Source organism: Chinchilla lanigera, unplaced genomic scaffold, assembly GCF_000276665.1.
Source record: "Chinchilla lanigera isolate Chin_1 unplaced genomic scaffold, ChiLan1.0 scaffold00072, whole genome shotgun sequence".
In the NCBI taxonomy this organism is placed as follows: domain Eukaryota; kingdom Metazoa; phylum Chordata; class Mammalia; order Rodentia; family Chinchillidae; genus Chinchilla; species Chinchilla lanigera.
The window spans coordinates 3,126,225-3,153,133 of NW_004955473.1; the positions used below are offsets into that span (position 1 = coordinate 3,126,225).

Consider the following 26,909-nt stretch of genomic DNA (forward strand, 5'->3'; position numbering starts at 1 on the left):
AGGGAGTGGTGGAAGGAAGGAAGGGAGGAAGAGAGAGAGAGAGAGAGAGAGAGAGAGAGAGAGAGAGAGAGAGAGAGAGAGAAAGGAAACGGAAGGCTTTAAGTGATGGCGCTGTACACTGGTGGATGGAGCGCTACTTGTTGCAGTGTGACAACAGCAAGGGCAGGGCACTGCAGGTGGCATCGAGTAGCAGCAGGTGGGTTTGCTGAAGGTCTCAGGGGCCACCAAGTTTGAAAGGACTATAGGAGCTGAACAAAAAGCATAAGGAGACTTGTATATTCTAGTGCAGTAGTTCTACATGAAACGTGGAGGACCAAGACCAGTTAAAAGGACAGGAGATCCACTGACACTTGAAGAGTCCTTGTCTCTTGGACGTGGGCCACCATGACCCCACATCTCATCTTCACAGGTATGTGGCTGTTCTAGCAGGTGCCTTGTCAAGAAGCATAACTGTTGTAGAAAAGAGAAGCAGGTGGCAAAAGAATGTCAGTGAAAGGGGCTGAATAAAGGATTGTTCCACTTCCTCCCTCCAGAAAAGCAATAAACCTGAATTAACTATTGCCTAAAGAGAATTTCCTTAATAAAGCAAAGGGCATTTATGAAAGGTGTTTAGCTCCTAGTTCACTCCAAGGTGAAAGAGTGAAACTTTGCCCAATGACCACAAATAAGGCAAAAATGCCCATTTTGTCCTGTTGTATTGAACTTTCTATTGCAACTTCTAACCAAGGTAATTTCGCAAGGAACATATAGAGAAGCCATCCAAATTGGAAAGAAGAAGGAAAACGGTCACTGTCATTTGCAAAGGTCTCATACAAAGAAAATCCTTCAAAATCCACAGAGACACTTTTAGTACTAATAAATGAATGTAGAAAACAGTTCTGCAAAGAAAGGAAATGCAAAACTGTCAGGTTTGGTGTTGGGCATGTCTCAGGAGGATCATGATTGAAAGTCATGCTGGCTACAGAGAGAATCTGTCTCAAAAAATAATGAAAACCAAATCAGTCATAGTTTTATATGTGTACACTGGAAAATAGCATTCTGAAATTTTAATTACGAAGTTAACTCCATTTGCAAAAGCATCAAAATAAGCAGTGTACTTCAAGCAGCATTTTATTTAAAGAAATGAAAGCCTATTTTATTGAAAGTGGCAAACAGTAGAAATTCCATTTGACCCAGCTATTTCTCTTCTCTGTGTCTTTCCATGAGCGTTAAGGGCATCATATTACAGTAGTACATACGCCAATATTTATAGTTGCACTGTTCACAGTAGCTACATCTTCGACATAGCCAGTATGGCATCCATAGATGAAGGGCTTCAGGAAATGTACTTACAGACAATGGAGCACTACTCCGCCATAAAGAAGGATAAATTTGAGTGATCTGTAGGAAAATGGATGCACCCTGAGACCAGAATGTTAAGTACAATAAATCAGACACATGCCTTAATTATTGCATAATCTGTCTTATATGATAACCAAAATATAAATTAAAAGCAAAATAAAGATAGCCAATAGGAAATAGAGAAATAAAGTTTTTGGAAAAAAGAAAGCAACCAAGAGATCAAGGAGGGAGAAGCTAGGAAAGGTAAAGGGGATTTTTAAAAAAGAATGAAGATGTGTTACGTACATGTACTAACTCCCCATGAGGAATGAGGTTATTGTATACTACAAACGTGTAGTACTAATAAAATGAAAACCTTAAGAAGCAAAGAGAAAACGCAAAATGCATTTCATGGAACTGAAGATGACTTAATGAAATACAGAGACATCGTGCTCATGAGTTGGAAGACTGAGAATGGTTAACACAGCACTCCTTTGTTAAGAGGTCCCCAGACGCAACTCAATCCCTATAACTATCCCAGTGAGCATTTTTACAGAAATGTGACAGCTGATCCCAGAATGCGTGTGGAATTGCAAGAAAGCTGTCTCTTTCTTGTAATTTCTCTAGCCAAATCAATTTGTTTGCCCTGTTGTGATTGTTAGGTGCAGTCTCCCTGTGGAGTCCAGGCTAGCTTCAAACTGGAGATTCTCAGGCTTTAGCTTCACCAGTGATGGGATCATAGGTGTACCACCAAATCAGGCAGACACCAATTCTTTATTTTCATTTTTCTTTGTTAGTTTGTTTGTGTGTTGAAACATAGTCTCAGGGCTTCCAGAACTTCTTTGGAAAAAGGCAAGATGGATGGCATGAGTGTGTTTGAATCAAGGAGGAGTATGCTGAGGAAGGTGAATGACAAAGTGTCTTTTACAATAAAAAATTTTTAGAAATCTAAACATTCACCATAGTTTGTGATTACTCCTTGTATGGCCAAAAGAATTGAAAAGGTACTGAAAAAAGTCCTTATGTATATGTTCATAGTGGCACTTGTAGGAATAGGAGAAAGATGGGCAGAAGCCAAATTTCCATCACTTGCTGAGTGAGGAAACCATATGTGGTTGGACCTGCAAGCAGTGATATTGAGGCATGAGAAGAAGTGCAGAATTGATGTATTCTAATTACTTGAAAATGATATGCAAACCACACAAGTCCAAGTTGGGCAATGGTTGTGTTTGTATGAACTTGCCAATATTAGGTGACACCACAGAGGTCCAAAACAAAATAGAGTGTGCAGACAGCTGGACAGTGTGGGGATAGAGGAATGTGTGCATAGTGAGTCTAGGGCTTCGTTGGAGTGAATGAAAAGTATGTGGATCTACAAAAAAGTAAAGCTGGCACAGTGAATGTAGTGAATGCCACCGAATTATGCAGAGCAAAATGGTCAATGAATTTTACCTCAATTTTAAAAAGCAGCAACATTTTTAAACATGTAAGTGTTCTAAAAAATATTATATTTTAAATATGCTGTGTTCGAGTTACAAGTGAAGAGAACTTGCTTTAACATTTCTGGTATGAAAATCCAGGCCTGGTGGCTCATGCCTGTAATCCCAGCACTGTGGGTGCCTGAGGCAGCACTATTGCAGGTTGAAGCCCAGCCTGGGAAATTTAGCGAATTAACTAGACCCTGTCTGAATATGAAAATTAGAAAACGGGATGCGTCTGAGTGTGAAGGCCCTGGGTTCAATCCCCAGTACTGCAACAACAACAAAATGAAACATGAGCATTGCTTTAGAAAACTACAGGTGATATAAGCAGAGGAAAACTTGCTCATATGTAGCACAGGTGTAGTTTTCCTTTTCTGTAGACTGAGCAGCAAGCCTGTCACACTGAGCTACATCAGAAGCCTTTGTTGTTGCTGCTGCTGCTGCTGTTGTTTTTCTCTTTGTTTAGATTGTTTTTGCTAAGTTGTTAAATTGCCCAGGATGGGCTCAAATTTTCCATCTTCCTGCCTCAGCCTTCCAGAGAGCTGTGATTACAGAGTCCCCCACACCCCCACCATTTGCCCCTGCTCACAGGTATACATGCGTGGTTTGTTTCTCCCTGGAATTGGCCTGATACATGGGCTCTGCTTTATACATTTTGACATGTCTAGAGTGAAATATAAAATACAAGTGCTCCAAACTTTGCCAGTGGTAGCGTATGGTGCTGCTGAAGACTGTACATTGTTAAATGCACACAATGATATCTGAACAGAAATGAGCATGTGGTGCCTGTAAGTGCATAAAGTTATGTGCATACACAGAGTTTCAAAAGCTGGTATTTGGGATTGTGGTCAGTGGTAGAGGAAGTGCATGTTTGGGTATGAAATTTTAGGGAAGCGTATTTATATGTATATCAACAGAAATTAATGATTAAATGTAGCTGTATGCAAATGCTGTGACCATGTGTCCATCTTTAAGTTTTCTGAGAGTTCAGTCAGGATGCTTGAATTTGAGAGATAGAAAGGTGCAACAGTTCTCTTTCTCTATCTATATATAGATAGAGCTTAATGAACAATTTTAGCTGCCTGTGAATGGTGGAACTACATCCAGTTTTCAGTTTCCTGAGGGCACAATCCAGATGCCTGAATTTGAAAGATTCCAAGCTCAAAGGTTCTCTTTAACTTTCGCTTTCTTTCTTTGGAGCTTTTTTTTTTTCTTAAATAAAAGGAGGAAAACATTAACACACAAACAACCTTTCACAAAGTATCAAAAGAACAGCTCAGACAATACACAGTTACATATCGCTGTCTTCAAAGTGGTTTCTCATGGAAACAGATAGAGACATGCAATATTGATCAATCCAGGACTCATTGACAGTTTCTTTCAGCAAAGAAATAGAAGACAGTAGATCAACTATGTTAACTATCCTGTATAGGTAGACTTAAGATTCCTCCTGATGCTCAGGCAGGATCACAGCAAGTTAGTCCTGAGTGAATCAGTGTCTCAAAATCCAACTTTAAGATAAAAGCTTCTTTTGCCCACTTGTATGAGGGTTTGAAACAAGTTCTTTGCACTGATGTGCAGTACATCCCTTTTTATTTTGAGGCTCAGTCTACTTGGTTGCATAATTTGCAATAATGCTGCCTCAGCCTGCCAGAAACTGAGGGACAGACATGTGATAAACCATGTGGTAAGTACTAGAATAAATATATTGGCATAAAAATACCAATTTTAAAGGATATATAGGTATACATTTATATAATGCATATAAATCATATCTATGTAAGTATATATAGAGATGAAGAGATTTTCATAGATAAAAATATTAGAGAACTTAATATTTTGAACAGAATATACTGATGAAGGTCATTGCAAAGATCAGTTTTATGCTGCAGGTTTTGTAAATATTTTATCATAATATGAAAAACAGCCTGAGAATGAGAAGCAAAAATGTGGATTCTAAAACCCGATAGGTAACTAAATACAACTTAAATGCAAATGTATTATGTTGTTTCAGTGTCTCCTTAGAACATTGTCTCTAGGCATTGGAAAAACTGGGAGAGACATGCAAAAAGTTACCACTGTGAAATACAGTTTTATGACTGTGCCTGTCTATTGATGAGCACATATCTATGTTCTGAATCCTTTTCACCTCATGTCTGACTTGCCAAGGGGAAAATGTAAGCGCTGTCTGTAAATGAAAATAATAACCTTCATACGAAGTACAACCATGAGAAGTAAGGATAGGCCACTTTCTGTGTGAAAATGCTTGCACTCCATTGTTAGAGGATAAATACACAGGACCAAAAGGATTGGAGTACATACACCTTCACTTATATGCCTCACTTCAGGTCAGACACTGGTCAGCCTTCAGTGTGTTAGGTCCACCTAAAGTCAGTCTCTGATGAACACACAAGGACTGGTGCTTAGCTGAGAACATGCAGTAGGACTTGCAGGGAACCTGGGACTCCAGTCAGGGTGAGGACCAAGCACCTGGAGCTAGATTTGTTCTTCACCACGGCCAAAGTGGTAAATATTTGTTTTCCTTCCTAGGCAGGGATCCCTGAGGTTTGGTCATCAATACCAGGAAGACGATTTGATGAACAAGGAAGCACTGGAGGTAGAATGTTGCATGAAGAAGAACAATAACGGGAAGGCTTGGACATGTGAAGCTGATTTTGGGAAAGACAAGCTGAGTGATGACCGTGAGTAGCTTAGATCTCACATTTACAAAATTCTTAAAATATTCTATTCCCTTCACAGTTGTGGAGCTTGGGATAGACCACAGGCCCTTGAGTATCAAATCTATTGCTGACATGAAATTGAAAACAAAAGCAGCACCGAAGTAATGGGACAGAGTTTACACTTAAAGAAAGGGTAAAGCAGTCAAAGGTTTTAGCGTCTTTAGCTCTTTGGACATTTTTTTCAAAGGCGAAGGGTGGAGGCAGAGCCCATGGAGGTGGACTGTTTGTGTCTTTTGGGGCTACACTGCCATCGTGCGGAAAACGTTTCATAAAGCCCTATGTCAGGAGCCGCTTCTCCAAGAAAACCCTACCCAATGAGGAAAGCAGGGCTTGATGCGATCAGATAGACCCACACCCAAGCTGGTTTCAAGAACTTTTCCCTTGGACCACCCAAAAAAGGCACAAATGGGGAGTGCTCGAGCAAAGCTAAGAGAGTGAGGGACCAGGACTGAAAGTGCAGCTGCAAGTTGGACCGCTCCCCTCTCCTGTTCTAACAATGCCTGAAGGTGGGACCAGTACCCCACACCACCTGGACATCGCCCAAAGGCCCACTAACAACCGCTCTCAGTGGCAGGCAAAGGAGTAAGTGATGCCAACAGCTCAGAGCTCTCTCAATGGGTCTCTGGTCCACTAGTTCCCAGAGAAACCCAAGCCCGCCCCACGACTTCGTGTAATGGCGGCTCCTGGCAGTTGCTGGTCCACTCTGGGGCCCTTTACGTAGCTCCAGTGTGTATGGCTCTTGCACCGGAGAATGCAAACAGGCCACTTTGGAACCAAATCTTCTACTAACTCATTAAGTAGAATCTTGGAAAGCATTTGGTCTGATGAGAAGGAAGTCATATTGACGCTGGCCATGTTGAAAGGTTTTCCGCACGATGGCAGCAGTGTGCCGAGAATGTGTCCTGGTGGACTCCCCTCCCGCCCTTCCTGTCTGAAAAAACGTTGCAGACAGAAAAACCAGGGACCCTATTGCCTTGTATTTTAGAAAGCATGTTCTACCATCTCACTTCATGTATTAAATCTATTGTTGACATCAAATGGAAAGCAAAGTCAGAGTTCTAAGACTTCAACATATTTTGCAATGAAGAATGAGTAAGGTAGCTGCAGTTTTTAGTGTGTTTGTCTCTTTGGACATTTTTTTGAAAGGTGAAAGCTGCATGTAGAGCGTATGGAAGTGGGCCCTTTGGTTCTTTTGGATCAATACTTCCATGGTATGAAATCCATTTCATAAAGCCGTAAGTTATGAACTCCACCTCCAAGAAAATCCTAGCCAATGAGGAAAGCAGGGCTTGCTGACATCAATGAGACTCACACCCAAGCTGGCTTCACATCCTTTTCTCTGAGGTCATCAGAAGAAAGACACAAATGCGGAGTGTTGGAGCAAAACTTGGAGAGGGACCTGGAGTGTAAGAGCAGATGCCAGTTGGAATGGTCCTGTCTTAGTGTTCTAGCAATGCTGCAAGTAGGGACCCAAAGCCCACAGAAGGATGACATCACCTAAAGGCCCACTAACAACTGCTCTAAGTACCAGGCAAAGGAATAAGGGCTGCAAACACCTCAGAGCTGTTTTAGGCTGTCTTTGGTCCACTAGTTTCCAGAGGAACCGAAGCCCCCCCCCCCACGACTTCCTGTAATGGGGGCTCCTGGCAGCTGGAGGTCGACTCCAGGTCCCTTAATCCCCACAACAAGGTAGCTCCAGTGTGTATGGCTCTTGTGGAGCCTTACAAGGCAAAGAGGTGCATTTTTGAGCCAAAGCCTCAACTAACTCACTAAATAGAAACTTCCGTAACACTGGGTCTGATGCGAAGGAAGCCATATTGGCGCTGAGTTGGGTGAAAGTTATTCCGCACGATGGCAGTAGGGCGCCGAGAATGAGTCGCCGGGACTCCCCTCCCGCCCTTCCTGTCTGAAAAAACTTTGCAAACAGACAAAAAAAAAAAACCAGGGTCCCTATTGCCTTGTATTTTAGAAAGCCTGGTGCCAGGAACTCACTTGGTGTATTAAATCTATGGCTGATATCAAATTGAAAGCAAAATCCGCATTCTGATAGTGGAACATATTTTGCACTTAAAGGTTGAGGAAAGCTACAGGTTTTAGTGTGTTTGTTTGTTTTCAAAGGTGAAAAGTGGAGGTAGAGCACATAGAAATGGGCTGTTTGGTTCTTCTGGAGCAAAACTGCTATTCTGCAGAATCGATTTCATAAAGCCCTAAGTCATGAGCTGCTCCTCTAAGAAAGTCCTAGCCCACGAGGAAAGCAGGGCTTGCTGAGATCAATGAGACCCACATGGAAGCTGCCTTCCCATCATCCAGAATAAAGATACAAATGCAGTGTGTTGGGATAGAATTTGGAGTGAGGGACCAGTTCTGAGAGTGCAGTTCCCACCTGTAATGCAGTGTCTTTACGTTTTCACACTGCTGCAATGAAGGACCCACAGCCACTACCAACAGGTGCAGTGATGGTGAAGCTCCTAGACATTTCAGTGATAACTAACATCCCACTGAAGTCCTTGGCCTTAGGTTCACCATCATTACACCAGGCCATCACCTAAAGACCAGCGAACAATCATTTAAAGCTGCAGGCAGAGCAGATTCATGATTCCAAAAGCCTCGGGATTTCCGAGTAGGTCTCTGGTCCAGTCTTCCCCCAGGCTAGCCAAAGCCAGGTCCCATAACTTCTTGTAATGGCGGCTGCTGGAAGCTGCAGGTCCACTCCAGTTCCATTAATCCCCACGGCAAGATAGCTCCAGTGTTTATGGCCCTTGTGGGGCCTGAAAAGGCAAAGAGGCGCACTTTGGAGCCAAAGCCTCTAGTAACTCACTAAATAGAAACGTCTGTAACACTTGGTCTGATGAGAAGGAAGCCATTTTGGCGCTGGGTATGGTGAAAGTTTTTCCGCACGATGGCAGTAGGGTGCCGAGAATCGGTCCGCTTGGACTCCTCTCCCGCCCTTCCTGTCTGAAAAAACTTTACAAACAGACAAAAAAAACAGGAACCCTATTGCCTTGTATATTAGAAAGCCTGGTGCCAGGAGCTCACTTGGTGTATTAATTCTATGGCTGACATCAAATTGAAAGCAAAATCTGCATTTTAATAGTGGAATATACTTTGCAATTAAAGAAAGGGTAGGGTAAACTACAGGTTTTAGTGTGTTTGTTTGTTTTCAAAGGTGAAAAGTGGAGGTAGAGCACATGGAAGTGGCTGTTGGTGCTTTTGGAGCAATCCTTCCGTTGTGGGGAATCGATTTCATAAAGCCCTAAGGTATAAACTGCTCCTCCAAGAAAGTCCCAGCCAATGAGGAAAGCAGGGCTTGCTGAGATTAATTAGATTGGCACCCAAGCTGGCTTCCCATCCTTTCCTGTGGGGCCAGCAGAAGAAAGATACAAATGCAGTGTGTTGGAATAGAATCTGGAGAGTGAGGCAGCAGTTTTGAGAGTGCACTTCCCACCTGGAATGCACTGCCTTTGTGTTTTCACACTGCTGCAAGGAAGGACCCAGGCCCCTACCAACAGGTCCAGTGCTGGTGAACCTCTTAGAGATTTCAGTGATAACTAACATCCCTCTGGAGTGCTGGGGCCATAGGTTCACTATCATTGCACCAGGCCATCACCTAAAGACCAGGGAACAATCATTTAAAGCTGCAGGCAGAGCCGATTCGTGATTCCAAAAGCCTAGGGATTTACGAGTGGGTCTCTGGTCCTGTCTTCCCCCTGGGGAGCCAAGGCCAGGCCCCATGACTTCTTGTAATGGTGGCTGCTGGAACCTGCAGGTCCACTCCAGTTCCATTAATCCCCACAGAAAGCTAGCTCTAGTGTGTATGGCTATTGTGGGGCCTTAGAGGGCAATGACGCTCAGTCTGGAGCCAATGCGTGTACTAACTCTTTAAATAGAATCCTCCAAAAGATTCCATCTGGTAGGATGGAAGCCATCATGGCGCTGCGTATTATGAAAGTTCCTCCGCAGGATGGCAGCAGAGCACCGCGCTGGAGTCCTCCTCCGCTCCCCTCCGCCCTTTCTATCTGAAAAAACGTTGCAGAGACAGAAAAGCTGGGACCCTTGGCTACCTTCTATTTTGACCCAGTCTGGTGCAACAGGCTCACGTTGAGTATTAGATCTACTGTTGCCATCAAATTGAAAGCAGAATCAGCATTCTAATAGTGGAATGTATTTTTACATTTAAAGAAAGGGTAAGGTAGCTACAGGTTCTAGTGTTATTTTGGGGAAGAGATTTCATGAAGCCCTAAGTTATCAGCTGCTCTTCCAAGAAAACTGGAGCTAATGAAGAAAGCAGGGCTTGTAGAGGTCAGATAGACCCACATCGAAGCTGGCTTCTCTTCCTTTTCTCTGAGGCCACCAGAAGAAAGTCACAAATGCGGAGTGTTGGAGCAAAACTTGGAGAGAGACCTGGACTGTAAGTGCAGATGCCAGTTGGAATGGTCCTGTTTTAGTGTTCTAACAATGCTGCAAGTAGGGACCCAAAGCCCATACGAGGATGACATCACCTAAAGCCCCACTAACAACTGCTGTAAGTGGCAGGCAAAGGAGTAAGTGCTACCAGTAGCTTATAGCTGTGTCAATGTGTCTCTGGTCCACCAGTCCGCAGAGGAACCTATGCTGGTCCCCATGACTTCCTGTAATGGCGGCTCCTGGCAGCTGGAGGTCGGCTCCAGGTCCCTTAATCCCCACAGCAAGGTAGCTCCAGTGTATATGGCACTTGTGGGGCCTTAGAAAGCAAAGAGGTGCACTTTGGAGCCAAAGGCTCAACTAACTCACTAAACAGAAACTTCCGTAACACTTGGTCTGATGTGAAGGAAGGCATAATGGCGCTGGGTATAATGAAAGTTATTCCGCACGATGGCAGCAGTGTGCTGAGAGTGAATCCGCGGGGACTCCCCTCCCGCCCTTCCTGTCTGAAAAAACTTTGCAAACAGACCAAAAAAATAGGAACCCTATTGCCTTGTATTTTAGAAAGCCTGATGCCAGGAGCTGACTTGGAGCATTAAATCTACAGCTGATGGGGTTGGTGGTTTAGCTCAGTGGCAACGCGCCTGCCTGGCAAGCGCAAGGTCGTGAGTTCGGTTCCTGGTACCGGAAAAAAAAAAAAAAAAACAACAAAAAAAAAAATCTATAGGTGACATCAAATTGATAGCAAAATCCGCATTCTAATAGTGGAATATATTTTACAGTTAAAGAAAGGGTAAGGTAAAATACAGGTTTTAGTGTTTGTTTTCAAAGGTGAAAATTGGAGGTAGAGCACATGGAAGTGGGCTGTTTCATTCTTTTGGAGCAATACTTCCATTGTGTGGAATGTATTTTATCAAGCCTTAAGTCCTGAATTGCTCCTCCATGAAAGTCCTAGCCAATGAGGAAAGCAGGGCTGCTGAGATCAATGAGACCCATACCCAAGCTGGCTTCCCATCCTTTTCTCTGAGGCCACCAGGAGAAAGACACAAATGCAGTGTGTTGGGATAGAATCTGTACATTCCTTCTTTGGAACCCTCGTAATGTGTCGCTATGCCTCTGAATATTGGTGATGCTCTGTTATAGAGCTTGGAGAGTGGAGGAACATTTCTCAGCCAGCAGAGTACAGAGATTCTGATGCAGGAAGACATGTGCAAGGCTAAAGTTGCTTTCCAATGTGGACAGTGTTAGAAGATTTCACTCCAAATGAAATCCAGGAATTTAGGGGCACAAATTTGTTGTTCCTGTTCATTGGGCACCAAGGTTAGCAGGCCTCCACAATGTCACTTTGCTGTGGGGACAAAGCACAAATGACAAGATAATTCCTAATGACACATTACAAGATCTAGGATGCTTGGCGAGTTTTTCAAGTACACACAAATGTCTATAGGCTCCTCTTAGGAATTAGGAAGGCCAAAGAAGTGGTCACTTCTATTCAAACTGAGAATTCTTTGGAGTTCTTCTACAGTAGTATTTTCAAAAAGCTAGGAGGAGGAGTACTCCACATAGTTTAACTAATCTAAACAAAAAACATGATGTATACCTTCATCTATTTTTGAAGCATAATGATGACTAAACTGTTAACAGTAGTATTGGTCATTAATATTAAAAAAAAGTAAAAATTTTTAAAAATGAACACACATTTAAAGTCCTTGCTGTAAATTTATAACATGACCCCTGAGACCATTTCATGTCTTCAAATCTGACTGTTGGGTTGAGTATATTCTAAAGATGTTCATGTGTTTCTTCAAGTACCAAAAGCAAATTGCAAAGATGATGTTTGCAAGAATGGTGAAATAAGCAATGCCATGACACCATATCTGCAGAAAAGTATCAGTGAGCCAGGATTAAACTTGCAAAATATGTCATGAAGCACTTTTACACATCTGTGGATCTTGGCAAAAACTTAGAATCAGGGAAATCCCAGGGAAGAAGAATGTAATTTATTTTGTTCAGGTTTGCAGTTAATGAAGTTAAGACTTAAAAACTAATACAAAGAACGAATGAATTGAAGAATTGGTTCTTTGAAAGAATAAAAAGCATATGCATACCCCTTGCCAATATTATAAAAATAAAGGAAAGACCCAAATCAGTGTAATTAAGGAGGCAAAATCACAACAGATACCACTAAAATCCAGATTATTAGTAACTACTTTGAGAACCTGTACTCTAATAGATTGGAGAATTGATAGGAAATGGGTAGATTCACAGATACGTGTAAATTACCCAAACTGAACCCACGTGATATGAAAACCCTGTATAATCCAATAACAGGCAATGAAATGGACCAGCAAAAAAATACTAATGAAGAGAACCCTACTTCCCAATGGGTCCACCACTGAATTGTATAAGAAGTTTAAGGAAGAACTAACACCAATACTCCTCAAATGCTTTCATGATATTGAAAGGGAAAGAATACGCCCAGAGTTATTCCTGCAAGTGAGAATTACCAGGATTCCAAATCCAGAAAATAACCCAACCAAATTAGTGAACTACATGCCACTCTCTTTAGTGAACATAGCTGCATACATCTCTAATAAAATATTAGCAAATAGTCTCCCCTGCACCACAAGAAGGGCAGCCAGTGCAGGAAGCATCTAGGGCCCAGCAACCCAGTGGGTAAGAGGAACACAGTGCCTGATCCATCTCACCTGCACCAGGATAAGGGCAGCCAGTGTGGACAGCAAGTGCAGGAAGTGTTGGGGGCCTGGCAACTGGCTGGGCTAGAGGAACACAGTGCAAAACCCATCTCCCTGCACCCCTGGAAGGGCAGCCAGTGCAGTAAACACCCGTGGCTTGGCAACCAGTTTTCCCAGGGGAACTGGGGCCTGACCCATCCCCTACCCCATGGGAGGGTCAGCGAGCACAGAAAGTACCTGGGACCTGGCAACCTGCCCTACCAGAGGAACCCAGAACATGACAAGATGAAGGAGCAAAATGCAATCTCAGACCTCCAGCCCACCGAGAACAAGTCCAGGAGACACCAACATAGAAGAAACTGGGAGTCACACACCTGAAATTTCTGAAATGATAGCAACTGAAATAAAGAAACAATTCCAGGAGGCTATAGAGGATATCAGAAATAATCTCTCAGGAAAAAAAAAATGACAACCATAATGAAAGAATTGCTCAGCATACCTAAAGAAGACATAGATTAAAAAAATAGAGGAGCATACAAAAATGATGGAGAATATAGTAAAGAGTTTGAATGCATGACACAGATTCAAAGAGATAGGAAATTAAAAATTCTATTGAAAGCTGGCAAAACTGGTTGAATGAAACTGAAGACACCCTCACAGACTTTGAAGACATCATTGTAGCTATCAATCATGAAAGGAAAGATCACATAAAAATAACAAGGACACAGTAAATAGCAATTCAACAGCTGCAGGCAATACAAAGAAGAATAGTATAAGACTAATATGTGTCAACAAAACAGTAGGAGCCAACACAAATGACATAAAAAGACTATTTTCAGAAGTAATAGCAAAAATTTCCCAAGCCTGGGAAAAGAATGTGACATACAGGTAAGTGAGGCATAGAATTTCAAAAGCTATGACCAAAATAAATTTACACCCAGACATATAATAATCAAGATCCCAGAAATTCAACAGAATATTAAAAGCTTTTAGAGAAAAAAAATAGATCACCTATAAAGGAAAGCCCATCAGAATCACAGCAGATTTCTAAACACAAATGATCAAGTCAACAAGAGCCCCAGAGAGGTCACACTTGAGCAAGTTGTTGAAGCACTGCAGGTCACTATGGATTAGTAGCCCAACATTACCTCCACACTTTCCTAATACAGATACTGAGTAGCAGACAGAGAAACAGAATGTCTGCAGGAGTGAAGCACCTGCAGGATTTTCGCCAGCCTTCTGCATTCTGCACGTATGGGTCACAGTATAGCAGAGCAGAGTACTGGGAAGCTGACTTTACCACTATCACTTTTTCCTGATCTTTCTAATCTTTTCCATAAACTTTTAAATATAGTAGCCTATATTTTAGGAAGAGGCTTCAATAATGCCTCTTCTTCTGCTCAGGTCATATGACTGCAATTACAGAAAAGTTGGGGGTTTTTGAAAGAACATGCAGATCCTGGCCCAAACATGTGAAGGTGACTTTTTATGTTTTGCGGAAGAACAGGAGATAGAGATAAGGAGTTAGTCACTGTGGACCACAAGGTCCAGCCTAGCACATCGATTTCTTGCCTCTTGTTTGCCCTTTTTTCCCAATAAAGTACTTTACAACCCAAAGCCCCTAAAGGTAGATATTTAGAACAGGAAAAGTCTCTTCTAGTTTCCTCAAGGCTGAGTTTGAATAAATCTCTTTCCTTTTACTAATTCTATCTCCCCAGTCTTCCACTGAGCAGTGAACAGCACAGACTTTTAGTTCCAGTAAAAGTGGAGCACATGGAGGTCTCCATACCCAAAGGGTGGGTTCCTTTTAAGGTTGTTGAGGATTTTCTCTCAGGAACTAATTATGAAGAGGGCAAGTAGAACATTAGCTACTGTGAGGTAAATAATGCTTTTCTCAGGACTAAGTATTGCTCTTTTTTTTCAACAGAGAACCAATAGAAAAACACCATCGATCTGCCCTCATATCCTGTCATGACAAAAGTCTTGAACTTGAAAACTCACAGAAGCTATTAGTTTGGTCTCACAAGATTTTTAAAAATCCACTGTATACTTGGTTTCCATCCTCTTGAGAAAATGTTTTCTTGGACGTCATTATGGCCAGCATCTGAATGTGGACTAGGATTTCCAGGGAATCTGGGAAATGAGGCAGGACAGCAGCGAAGCACCCTGGTGCCTAGATTTGTTCTTCTCCAAGCCCTTAGTTGTGAACGTTTTCTCTTTCTTCCTAGGCATGGGATCCTGAGGCTTGGCTCCCAATCCCACAAGACAACTTGATATGAACAGGAAACATTTGAGGTAGAATGCCACGTGAAGACGACCAGAAATGGGAATTCAGCTCTTCAGAAGCTGCTTGATGGGGGCTGGGTACCTTAGATCTCTCTCTCTCTCTCTGTCTCTCTCTCTCTCTGTCTCTCTCTCTCTGTCTCTCTCTCTGTCTCTCTCTCTCTTTTTCTTTAACAGTACTTTTTTTCAAACTCGACGAGAAGAAGATAAGCAGCAATACTGGGGCAATCCTTCCATCCTAAGGAAATGGTCTCATGAACTCCTGAGCGATGAGCAATTCCTCCGTGAAAGATCTAGCAGTTGAGGAAGGCAGGACCTGTGGGAGTTGAGATACCCAGACCCAAGCTTAGCCTGCAAACCTTTTTTTCTGAGCCCTGCCAGCAGCCAGGAGAAAATGCAGACTGATTGTGTAGAACCTGGGGCGTGAGAGACCAGGCCTGAGTGCGCAGCTGCCACCTAGAACCAGTATGTCCTTGCTGTTCTCACTTTTCTTATACTGCTGCAATGAGGAAACCAAAGTAGGAGAAAACTGTCCTATAGTCTTCCTTTATCTCTGAGTGGGTTCTGGTGGTCTTGTCCACCCAGACAGGGACCGAAGCTCCACCCAACAACTTCGTGCTATGGCGTCTCCTGGCAGCTGGTGGTCCACTGCAGACCCCTCACCCCCCTAGGATGTAATTCTGTCATCCTGGTCTTCCTCGAGGACTTACAAGAGGCAAAGAGACCCAGCTTGGAATACAAGCCTCTCCCATTTCCGAACAGGAGAAACCTTTCCTCAATAGCTATGCCTCATGGGAAGGAAAGTGTAATGGCGCCCGACATTCTGAAACTTTTTCCGCATGATGGCAGTAGTGCTCCGAGTATGGGCGCAAGTCCTGGCCTCTAGTGCTCTTCTCCCTCCCTTCTTGACTGGAAAAAAAAAGAAAAAAAAAAAACTGCCTGTGAGGGAGGCACTATGAAACAAAGTTGCCTTGTCTTTTGCCTAGCCTGTTGCCCCAAACTTACTCTGCGGTGATTTTGCCTTTTTTCCACCTCAAGTCACACTCAGGCTTAAACCCAGGCTCCGCATTAGGACTCTTGACATTTCAGATATTAATTTTCTAGGATTACTGTGCCATTCTGGTGTGACTTTCTATAATCCTGGAGATCTTTTGCAGCATCACTTCGCAAATCCAAAATGATCTGTTACTTGGCTGTCCTCCAAGACAAGCAGGGAGTCCTCCACTTTCTATAAATCGTAGGCAACAATTTTCATTAACCACAAGAGGAAAGACTACATAGCTATCACTGTAGCATGCACATATGCTGCACCTGCCAACATCCTTACAGTTACACAGGTATCACTGTGTATGAGTTTTGTCTTATTTTCTCATCATTTTTGTGAACATAGTCCTCAAAATTTCTTGCGAATTTATGCAATACATTTATTTTTATATTATATTTTTTATTTTATGGAAAAAAGGTAAAACAAAATTTCATAACAAAATAACAGGAGAATAACAATAGTTAATATATTACATGTTGTTATCTTTAAAGTAATTGCTTAGGGTACAAGATATGGGCATAAAAATTTCTCCAATTGATATTAGCACAAATCTTCCTTTTTAATGGACTAAGAGACATTAATAGTATAATTGACTTGCATTTTTTCCCTTTTTCCTACTATTCCTTTTCCCTTTTACCCATCCTAGTTCCTTTTTCCTTTTGAACAATTTCTTCCTATTTTACAGTATCTATTGTACATTTTAGAACTTATTTACTCTTTCAGCTTCTCACATCAGGGAGACAATACAATGTTTACACATGTGGGTCTGATTTATTTAACTTATGAGTATGGTCTCAAGTTGCATTCATTCACCTCTCAAGTTTATCCTTCTTTATGGCTGAGTACAAAAAAATCCCATACCTTGTTTATCCATTCCTCAGTTGACGGGCATTTGAGTTGTTTCCAAGATCTAGCTATTACAAATTGTGTTGCTATATCTGCATGGGTGCACATATATCTCTGTGGTATGATTTTTTAATTCTTCAGGGAACATACCCAGAAGCAGAATAGCTGAGTCAAATGGGACCTCCAATCCTAGTTTTTTGAGGAATCTGCACACTGATTTCCACAGTGGTTGCACCAGTCTGCACTCCCACCAATAGTGGAGGAGGGCTCCTTTTTCCCCATAGCCCTTCCAGCATTTGTTACTGGTTGATTTCTTGATGAGAGCCATTCTTTCTGGAGTGAGATGGAATCTCAGTGTGGTCTTAATTTGCATTTTCAAATGACCAATGACATTGAACACGCTTCCATATATTTGTTTGCTGTTTGTATTTCTTTATCTGAGAAGTGCATATGCATCTCAGTTGTCAACATAGTGAAAATGGCCATACTCTATACTGTATTTCATTTGTTGGGTATAAGGCTTTTGATATCTTGTGGAGTAAATTAAAGAATAATGCTTTTTAGCAAAAAGACTGTCAGAGAATATGACATGGTGAGGGGGAGAAAATGAGAAGAGTATTGGGGGAGAATGATCAAAATATAGTATATACATGTATGAGGATGCCACAACAAAACATCCTAGTGGGTATAATTAGTATGTAGGAATGAAAAGAAAAGAGCAGAAGAATCCTTGCCAAGGACTTGGGAAATAACTGTGTGCTGATGAGAAAGAAAAGCACCATTAGAAAACATTTCACAGTAACTGATAATTTTTGGGTTATTGCTACATATATTTTTCAATACTTACATACATTCTTCTAATCCGCTTCACAGAATAAAATGACCGTTACCACCTTGATGGAAAGGTAGGTATAAGAATATCACAGGAGCCAGTTCTGGGGACTCCTGTGGAGTCCCTGCCTGGATCATCAAAGCCCAGGGGAGGTCACACCTGAACAAGATTTTGATGCACTAGAAGGCCACAGTAGATCACTAGACCAACATTACTATGCCCTCACTTTAATGATACAGATACTGAGATAGCAGAGAGTGAAAAGGAGCAAGACTCCTGAAGTTTAAACTACCCTTCTTGATTCTGCAGTTATAATAGTATAATAGACTAGGGGCCTGAGATGACTTCAGTTGAATTGTTTTTGCCTCTGTTTCCTAATCTTTGCTTTAATTTTTAAGCACCTATTCCTTTCAGTTGCAGTCTCAATTCTAAGAAGAATCTTCAGTAATGTCTCTCTTTTTCCCAGTTTATGTTAAATGACTTTCAATAGTTTGTTTCTGTCTGGAAAGAAAAAAGTTGCTGCTGGCCCCAGGAGCTTGCGCTTCCCTTGAAATAGTTTTCATTTGTGTTTAGCTTTTGTGGAACTGGGGATTGAACCCAGGTGTGCACTCCCATGGAGCTATATCCTAGGCCCATTCTACTCTTTATTTTGAGACCGAGTCTCTCTAAATTGTGTAGGCTGGCTAACAAATTGCAGTCCTCCTGCCTCAGCCTCCTGAGTAGCTGGGACTGTATGTATGAGCAACTGCGCCTGGCTTCCTTTTGACGTGCTGCCTAAGAGGAGACAGACTTGAAGAAGGGAGCTCTCTGCATATTTAGTCTCTGCTTTTTGTGTGGATTTCCTGCTCATTGTTTCATTGCTCCCCTTTTTGTTATTCTGTAACAGTCCTTCATACCTTTGAGCTCTTAGAAGTTGGAAAATTGAGGGGGGAAAAGTCTCCTCTATTACCTTGAGGGCTAGTTTTGCATTAACCTGTTTCTTTTCTTTTTTTTTTTTATTTTAAAAATAAAAGGAGGAAAACATGAACAGACAGACAACCTCTTACAAAATAGCAAAAGAACAGAACAGACAATACAGAGTTACAAACAAAGTGGTAGGAAATTAACAGTGCTTGTTGTATTACATATTGATATCTTCAAAGTGGTTTCTCATGAAAACAGATAAGAGACATGCAATATTGATCAATCAAGGACTCATTGACAGTTTCTTTCAGCAAAGAAATAGAAGACAGTAGAACAGGGGGCTGGGGATTTAGCTCAGCGGCAAAAGCGCCTGCCTGGCAAGCGCAAGGTCGTGAGTTCGGTTCCCGGTACCGGAGAAAAACCAAAAAAAAAAAAAAAAAAGAAGACAGTAGAACAGCTATGTTAACTATCCTGTATATACATACTGCATTAACCTGTTTCCTTCCACTAACTCTGTCTCCATAGTCTAGTTGATTAGCATGTACCACAAATCTTTTATTTTTTAACAAAAGAATTTATGAATCTTTCTACACCAAAAGAGTATGTTCCTTATAAGGTTGTTGATGAATCTTCATCAGGAAATAACTGTGACAATCTCAAGGAAAACCACAGCTAGTGTGAAGTAAATAATGGTTTTCTCAGGCCTGAATGTGCCAACCCTATGGGAATTGCCACTAGAAAAGAGCCATGTATCTCTCCTCTGCTGTTATGACAAAAGACTTTCTTGCACCTGTAAAGTCATAGAAGGTGTCAGTTATGTGCTCAGGTCTCATGGGGCATGATCTAGGCCCTGATTAGCTTGATTCCTTTGCCTCCTGTGATTAAGAGTAGAATGAAACCAATAAAAATGGGAAAACTTGTTAATTCATAATTTAGCCAAATTGTGAAGGCAGCTACTCCACCCCCATCCAATGTACGGAGGTGATTTTACTTGCAGGAGTGGTAGAACAAAGCCAAGAATTGTGTATATTTAGTCAGGCTGTGGTCCAGCAGTTCATCCAAAAAAATATTGAAAATCACATTCTGTTGAATACCTTGGTGCTAGGTCTGCATGTGACAAATTTTGTTCCCTATATGAGGAAGCTGGAGAAATAGCTAATTTTTAAAGCTTAGTTTAAATTTCTTAGTTTTACAGAAGATTCTTTAATGCTTCCATTACACACCAATTGAGAAAATATGCTCTCTTAGAATTCATATCATCAAAGTCAGGCTATGGAGTAGGACTCCCAAGGAAGCTGGGACATTGAACCAGGATGAGATTTAAGCAACTTGTCATTCTCTATGTCATTAGGTGTTCAGCGTTTTCTTTTCCTTTTTAGATATAGATTCCTGAGGATTGACCCACAATACAACAAAGTAATATCAAGATGGAACACTGGAGATAGAATGCTGGATGAAGAGGAGCAGAACTGAGAACTCTTTGGGAGTTGAGTTTGGGAGAAGAGAGCCTACCTATTGCAGGAGGGTAAGTTGGATCTGACTTTTTCTTTCTGCAGTGCTGGAGATGGAACACAGAACGTTGCACATTCGATCTGATTTCGATATCAAATAGAAAGTAAAAGCAATATTCTAAGAGTGGAGCCTCTTTCCTCAAAGTGAGCAAAGTACTATACAACCACAGTTTCTAGTGTGTGTCTCCTCTGTGGCATTTTTTTTCAAACCGGATGGGAAGTACAGTCTGTGAAAGCAGGCTCGTTTGGGTCTTCTGGGAAATACTACCATCTTGAAGAAGTGATTTCATAAAGTCCTAAGCCATGAGCTATTCCTCCATGAAAGCCCTAGCCAGCACTTGAGGAAGGCAGAACTTCTAGGAGGTCAGAAGGGCCCAAAACCCAAATTTAGCTCCCAAATTCTTTTCTCTGAGGCCAGCCAGGATCAAGGCACAAACACAGAGTGTTCAGGATACAATCTGGAGAGTGAGGCTCTTGCACTGAATATGCAGCTGCCACCTAGAACTGGCCTGGCCCTGCTGTTCTCACACTGCTGCAACAAGGGACCCAAAACACTGGAGCACAAGGCCATCTTTTTTTTTTTTTTTTTTTTTTGCTTTTTTGTTACTTTTATAATGGAAGTTTAAAAATATATAAAAGCAGAGAGACTCATTTAATAAACCAATAAACCACTGTGTAGCTCAAACAATCACAAACTTCCTGTTGCTCATGTCTTCTCAAACCCAGCACAGGGCCATCTTCTAATGGCCTGCTAACTCTTGCTTAATTCAAGAAGCATGAACATGTGACTGGTGCCCCACAGGCCTGAGCTTCTCTGAGAGGTGGTCTCTCTCTGGTCCCATCCACCTTCAGGAGAAACTCAGGCTGCACCCCATGACTTCCTGTGAGGGAGGCTTCTGGCAGCTGCCGGACCACTGCAGGTTCCTCATTTCCTAGGTTCTACAACTAGGTAGCTCAGTGTCCAGGTTTGTCTTGGGACCTTAGGAGAAGGCAAGGAGGCTCAGCCTGGAGTTAAAGGCTCTTCAAATTCCCTACAAGCAGGACCTTCCGTAACAGCTCAGCCTCATGGGAAGGAAACTGTCGTGGTGCCAGGTGTGTTGAAACTCCTGCACGATGGCAATAGTGCTCCAAGTGTGGATGAAGTGCTGTCTTCCAGGGCTCTCCTCCCACCCTTCCTGTCTGAAAAAAGGCCATGATGTTTTCATTTTACCGAGCCCGCTGCCCAAGCTCTCTCTGCTGTGCTTTTGCTTTTGTTTTGTACAGGAAAGAAAACTGATTCCTACATCCTCCACACCTCCTCCCAGGTAGCCTTTGTGCCTCTGCTCCCTACCACTCAGTATTTCCCTTGGCTGTATTGTCTGCTTTAGGCAATTTACAAGGTTGCAGGCTCAAATGAGAGAAGGAATTGATTGACACCTAGCTATCAGGCCTATGAACACAACATGGAGGGTGTTTAGAACTCATTTTCAGAGTTGATATATTATAATAGTAAACATGTACAGTTTTTAACAACTACAAGAAATGCAACATTCCCAGAAACAAGAAAGTATGGTCCCTTCACAGGGAAAACAATTAATAGAAACTGGAAGACTTCAAATCAACTCTCCTAAATATGCTCAAAGTGCAAAAGTCCAAATACATAGATCAGAGAAAATTAGGAGGACAGTATCTAACTATTAGAGAATGTCAGCAAGAGGTAGAAATTATTTTTAAAAGTTAGAAATTTTGAAACTGAAAGGCATAAAAATGAAAGTGATCAATTCCCAATAAGTTCCTAATGGTAGATTTGACCCAGCAAGAAAAAGAATCAGTGGGTCCATGAAAAACCCGTATGTACACATCGAAGAAATTCAACCAACTCTACATAATGCACAATGAATGATATAATGAGTCACACTATGCCATGAAGAGTAAAAACCAAATCAACAATCTTGAAAGAATTAGTAGATAATGATGTTGTCATAAACAAGGAATCTTCAGTAAGACTACCAGTCAATTCACTTCAGAAACTATGGAAAGAAAAAGGTAGGGAGAGAAAATGTTTACATTCTAAAAGAAAATAAAACAGCCTGTGCCTGATTCCATGTGAAGCAAGACTAAGTTTCAAAAATGAAAGAGAATTAAGACATTCCTAGGTAAAAACTTCATGCAGTTCATCAATGGGTGATGTGTTTGAAGATCAAACTTTGTAAGTTTGCTAGCACTCAGTAACACAAATAGCAAAGTGTGTTGTACTTCACTTCTAATATATATGATAATCTTGTAGCATAAATATATGGGAGTGTGCTAATGTGCAAATGGAATATCTATAAAATTAATACAATATCTATAATAATCTACAATAATCTATAATATCTATAAAATATAATATAATAATATAATAATCTACAATAATCTATAATATCTATAAAATTAAAACAATATCTATAAAATTAAAACTGGAATATCTAAAAATTAAAACTGTATTCGAACAAGATACATGTGTCTACCTTTGTAAGGCAATATAGTTGAGGATAGACTTTCACGTTTTACTTTCATTCCTAAAGAAGAGGTAGAATGCGGACAAACACTACTTAGTATTGATAATATTCAGTATAATGTTCATTGTGTTTTTTAAAAAAGTATAGAGGGAGGGAGGAAGAGGAAGGGGAAACACAAAGAAGTAAGATATGTCACGCACATGTACCAACTCCTGAAGAGCAATGTGATCATTATGTACTGCGGACATGTACTAATAAATTTTTTTAAATTAATACTGAACACTTCTTGTATGCTGTAATGATTACATTTCTTGTTGTGAGTACTCAAGGAAATCATAGGTTTCTAATATTTTAACAACAAAAACTCCAGTCACCTAAAGATCATTTACCAACATTTTAAAGTAGTCTTTCTATATAAGAACTGAGAAAAATAAGAAAAAATAAGAAAAGGAAAAAATTCAGATCATAAGGAAATTGCCACTTGAAACTGGGCATGGAGCTGGGTGTGGTGGTGCACACCCATAATCCCAGCACTTGGGAAAATGAGGTAGGAGGATCACTGCGAGTTCGAGACCTGGGCTACAAAGTGAGCTCAAGGCCTGAACTGTATAGCAAGATCCTGTCTCAAAAAAAAGACCAAAAAAAAAAAAAAAAAGACTATATTTTTTTATTCATTCCTTTGTTGATGGGCATTTTGGTTTGTTTCCAAGATTTAGCTCTTACAAACTGTGCTGCTGTAAACATGGGTGCACATATATCACTGTGAGGAATACTACAAATTCTTGCACAGCGTGGGCAACTGAGGAACTTATTGAGACCCTATCTCCAAGAAAAATTATATATATAAAAGTGGGCTGAGGATGTAGCTCAGTGTGAATGCCCTGCGTTCTCCACAGTCCTCCACAGAAAAAATTTAGGCATCTACACATTCTCCGCCCTGCATAATTTTTAACACCAAGAGAAGAAAAATCAGAATACAACTGAATAAAGTACTGAGGTTTTTGAACTTCTGCTATGCAGAATATTTCTATATACTTTATTATTGTTCACTTTTACATTTATTTTCTAGATGCTTATGTTATCCTCACAATTTAAGAAGTAATTGATATTTTGTGGTTCTTAAATAATAAAGAGATGTTATGAGATTTAGCAGCAAAGCACTAGAAGTTACCTACGACTGGTATATGCCATTGGAAATATAACATAACCTAGTATTGTGAGAAAAATCCACGGTACTAGATTCTCCCAATAGTACGATCAGGATGAAATTGAAGAATTAATGAGATTTTGTGTATGTGTGTGTGTGTGTGTGTGTGTTTGAAAACCTCACTAAGCAAATAGTGAGGATACCCATGACCTATGTTTGGTTAAATGGTATCAGCTCTTGTGAAAAATCCTATATAGCATGTATAATATTTCAATGCACATAGACATGAAGCAATAAAACCTTTTTCTTTGTTCTTTATAGATTTGAATACACTGGGACTTTTCAAAAGCTGATATTACTTTCATAATTTGATGGCTTTTTTCTTTCTTTCTTTTTTTTTTTTTTGAGACAGAGTCTTGCTGTGTACTCCAGGCTGGCTTCGAACTTGCTGTGTAAGCCAGGCTAGCTTCAAACTTGGTGGCGATCCTCCTGCCTCAGACTCTGGAGTGATGGGATTATAGGCATGTGCCACCAGGCCCAGCTAGTTTGATAGTTTGAGAATGAATCCAGAACAAATATTTGTAGGATAAACTGTTGCTGTAGAATGCTTTATTGAGTTCATGGAACCAGGTAATCTGTATTTGTAACTTCACATAGGACATACAAGTATTTTCTCCTTTTTAAAATTACTTGTTTCCTGGTTATGGTATTCAGTGTGACTTAGCTCCTTTCTTTATTTTTTTAAGGCATGGCTCCTGTGCATGGGCATGATGCGAAGAAGCACATATAGTACTGAGAAATGCCAATGGGGAGGAAAGTTATTTTAAAAAATGAATATGCCAAAGAATGATTGGGAATAATCTTTAAGAATATTAACAAGTCTGCAAAATGCTCACCCTGCAGAAACTTACTTGACCACTGGAGTGGAAACTTTAAAGACTTCATTGTGTAAGTAAGGGAACACACAAGAATGTATGATAAAGATATTTTAAATCACTTCTTGGGGTGCAGAAACACTTATTTGGCTTTATGCACTCCCAGAATTTGAACACTTTGCTATTAGTATGAATTACTTTTGTAAGTGTTTTGGATATTAAGTCACTATATAGAACAGAATATCAACAAATTTATGTGTATGTGTATCAATATGGAAAGTGTAAAAGATAATGAAGATTTTATTAAAACTACTTCTGGAGTGAATTCAGTTATAACTGAAGAAAAAGTTCACATTCATAAATGTATGTGTGTATGCACATATTTAATAGCTAAATTGTAATATGGTTACTATTATAGTCAGCATCCTGTCTATACGTTTATAAGATTATGTTTGCATTTTTTATATAAGGAGATATATTGAAAGTTTATAGATTAATATAAAGTATGGTGAATGCGTTCCCTTCCAAACTTGATGCACCTCATCTGATCCAAAACACAATGTGCACATTAATCCAATTTTAATACAGGATGTTTTTCATAAACTTAAATATATAAATAATATGTATTTATGCAGATATTTTTAAAAGTATTCAAAGAAATCCAAAAGGTTATCATTCGTCTTAATAGGTTGTAGGAGAATGCTTTTCTTCTTGGTCATCACATGTTAGTTTTTAAATGATTGGCAAACACTGTACTTGATGAGAATATATTGCAACAGATAAAATATCAGAGAAAGACACACTGTTACAGGAAGAAGTTCAAAAACATTCGATGGCATGCTGGGTGTGGTGGTGTATGCCTGAAATTCCAGCTGTCAGGAGGCTGAGGCAGGAGGATCTCCTAATCCCAGGACAGCCTGCACCACTATCTAAGACCCTATCTCAAACATGCCCCCTAGAAAAGAAAAACATTCAATGGCAAAGGAATGTGCTTTATTCCAATTTTAAATGAAGAACTCTTGACAGAAAACTGTTATTAACCTCTAGTAAAAGTTCATAACATGGAAGTGTAGGTTAGCATGCTCTGTGGACCAGTTTATGACATATAGTGATACAAACTATATCACTTCTCTTCTCTCTGGACAAGAGCTGCTAACAGTTCAGCACAAATGCGAGAACATGGAGATGGACTTTCCAGTTATCTAGGAAGAAAGGGAGCTAAAGGTGACTTAAAATTGACCATAAAAGCTCAGTGTGATCTCCAGGGATCAATCACTTCCTTCCCTTTTGGGCCTGGAACCACCTAACTGCTTGAAAGAGAGAACACAATATTTTGTGAAAGTGCTAAGAGATAATGGAGAGGCACACAGACTACTTTGGACGGCAATTTAACTTCAGAGAAAAGATTACTGAAACAGAAGTGCGGATTTCTGTGGTCTCTTTGCTGTTTTACAAGGAAAACAAAAGCAAAAAGTCACAGCAGAGTGTGCTCCTAGCACCGTCTGGGCCAAACGGTAGGAAGCCATGTTTAGGGTAGCGTTTTTTTTCAGACAAGAATGGCGGGAGCAGAGCTTGGCGGGCAGAACTTGCGCTCAACAGCGGAGCTCTACTGCCATCATGCGGAAAGAGTTTCAGTACATCAGGCGCCAGCCCAGCTGGGGGAAGTCTGGCCTGCAGCGACATGGAAGAGGCTTGAACTCCAGGGAGGGCCTTCTTGCCTTCTTAGGGAAACACGATTGATCCGGACACTAGAGTTACCTCCAGGTAGAATCTGGGTGGTGAGGCATCTGGCGCGGACCAGCAGCTGCCGGAGCCGCCATCACAGGAAGTGGTGGGGCGGGCCGCCGCTCCTCTCAGGGTGAACAGGACTTCCAAGGACAAGCTCAGAGGCAAATGCAGGGCTCTGAGGCATCTTGCACCTCTTCCTCTCCTTCTTAGCAAGCATTTGTTGGTGGAAGCCTGACCTTGCAGTTGCGTTGCAACTGCGCTGAGGCTGGAAAATCATGAATTCCATGTCAGCCTAAGCTACATAGGGAGAGTTCAGGTCCAGGCTGAACTATAGAGGCAGGCTGTTGAACCAATAACAGCAACAACAACAGAAGTTTGTAGGCGCGGCTAGAAATGTACCTGGGTGTGCTCCACAGTACAAAACCAAAAACAACCCCTTCAATTGATGTCACTATCCAATGGTATATAGGTTCCTAGTTGCTGCTGTGTGAGATGGTGATATACTGTAGCAGTACATGTATTTCCTGAAGGTTCAAATGCCTCCTATTATCTGACAGTCATCAGCTTTACATAAAATGTGGAGGACTAAGAACAGTTAAAAGGACTGGAGACAAATGTAC

The 26,909-nt window shown here is 41.0% G+C and overlaps 1 long non-coding RNA gene across 5 annotated transcripts in view; it reads left to right on the top strand.

Annotated features, from left to right (window-relative positions):
* LOC102029614 overlaps positions 1-26,909 on the top strand; it is a 73,303-nt gene that overhangs the window by 14,483 nt on the left and 31,911 nt on the right. For 4 of the 5 annotated variants that reach the window (XR_001237113.1, XR_001237114.1, XR_001237112.1 and 1 more), the window contains exons 2-5: positions 5,352-5,503; positions 14,868-14,934; positions 19,928-20,073; positions 24,433-24,634. This is a non-coding gene — a long non-coding RNA (uncharacterized LOC102029614). The remainder of the gene's footprint in view (positions 1-5,351; positions 5,504-14,867; positions 14,935-19,927; positions 20,074-24,432; positions 24,635-26,909) is intronic. The other variant, XR_263577.2, reaches the window with a different exon arrangement.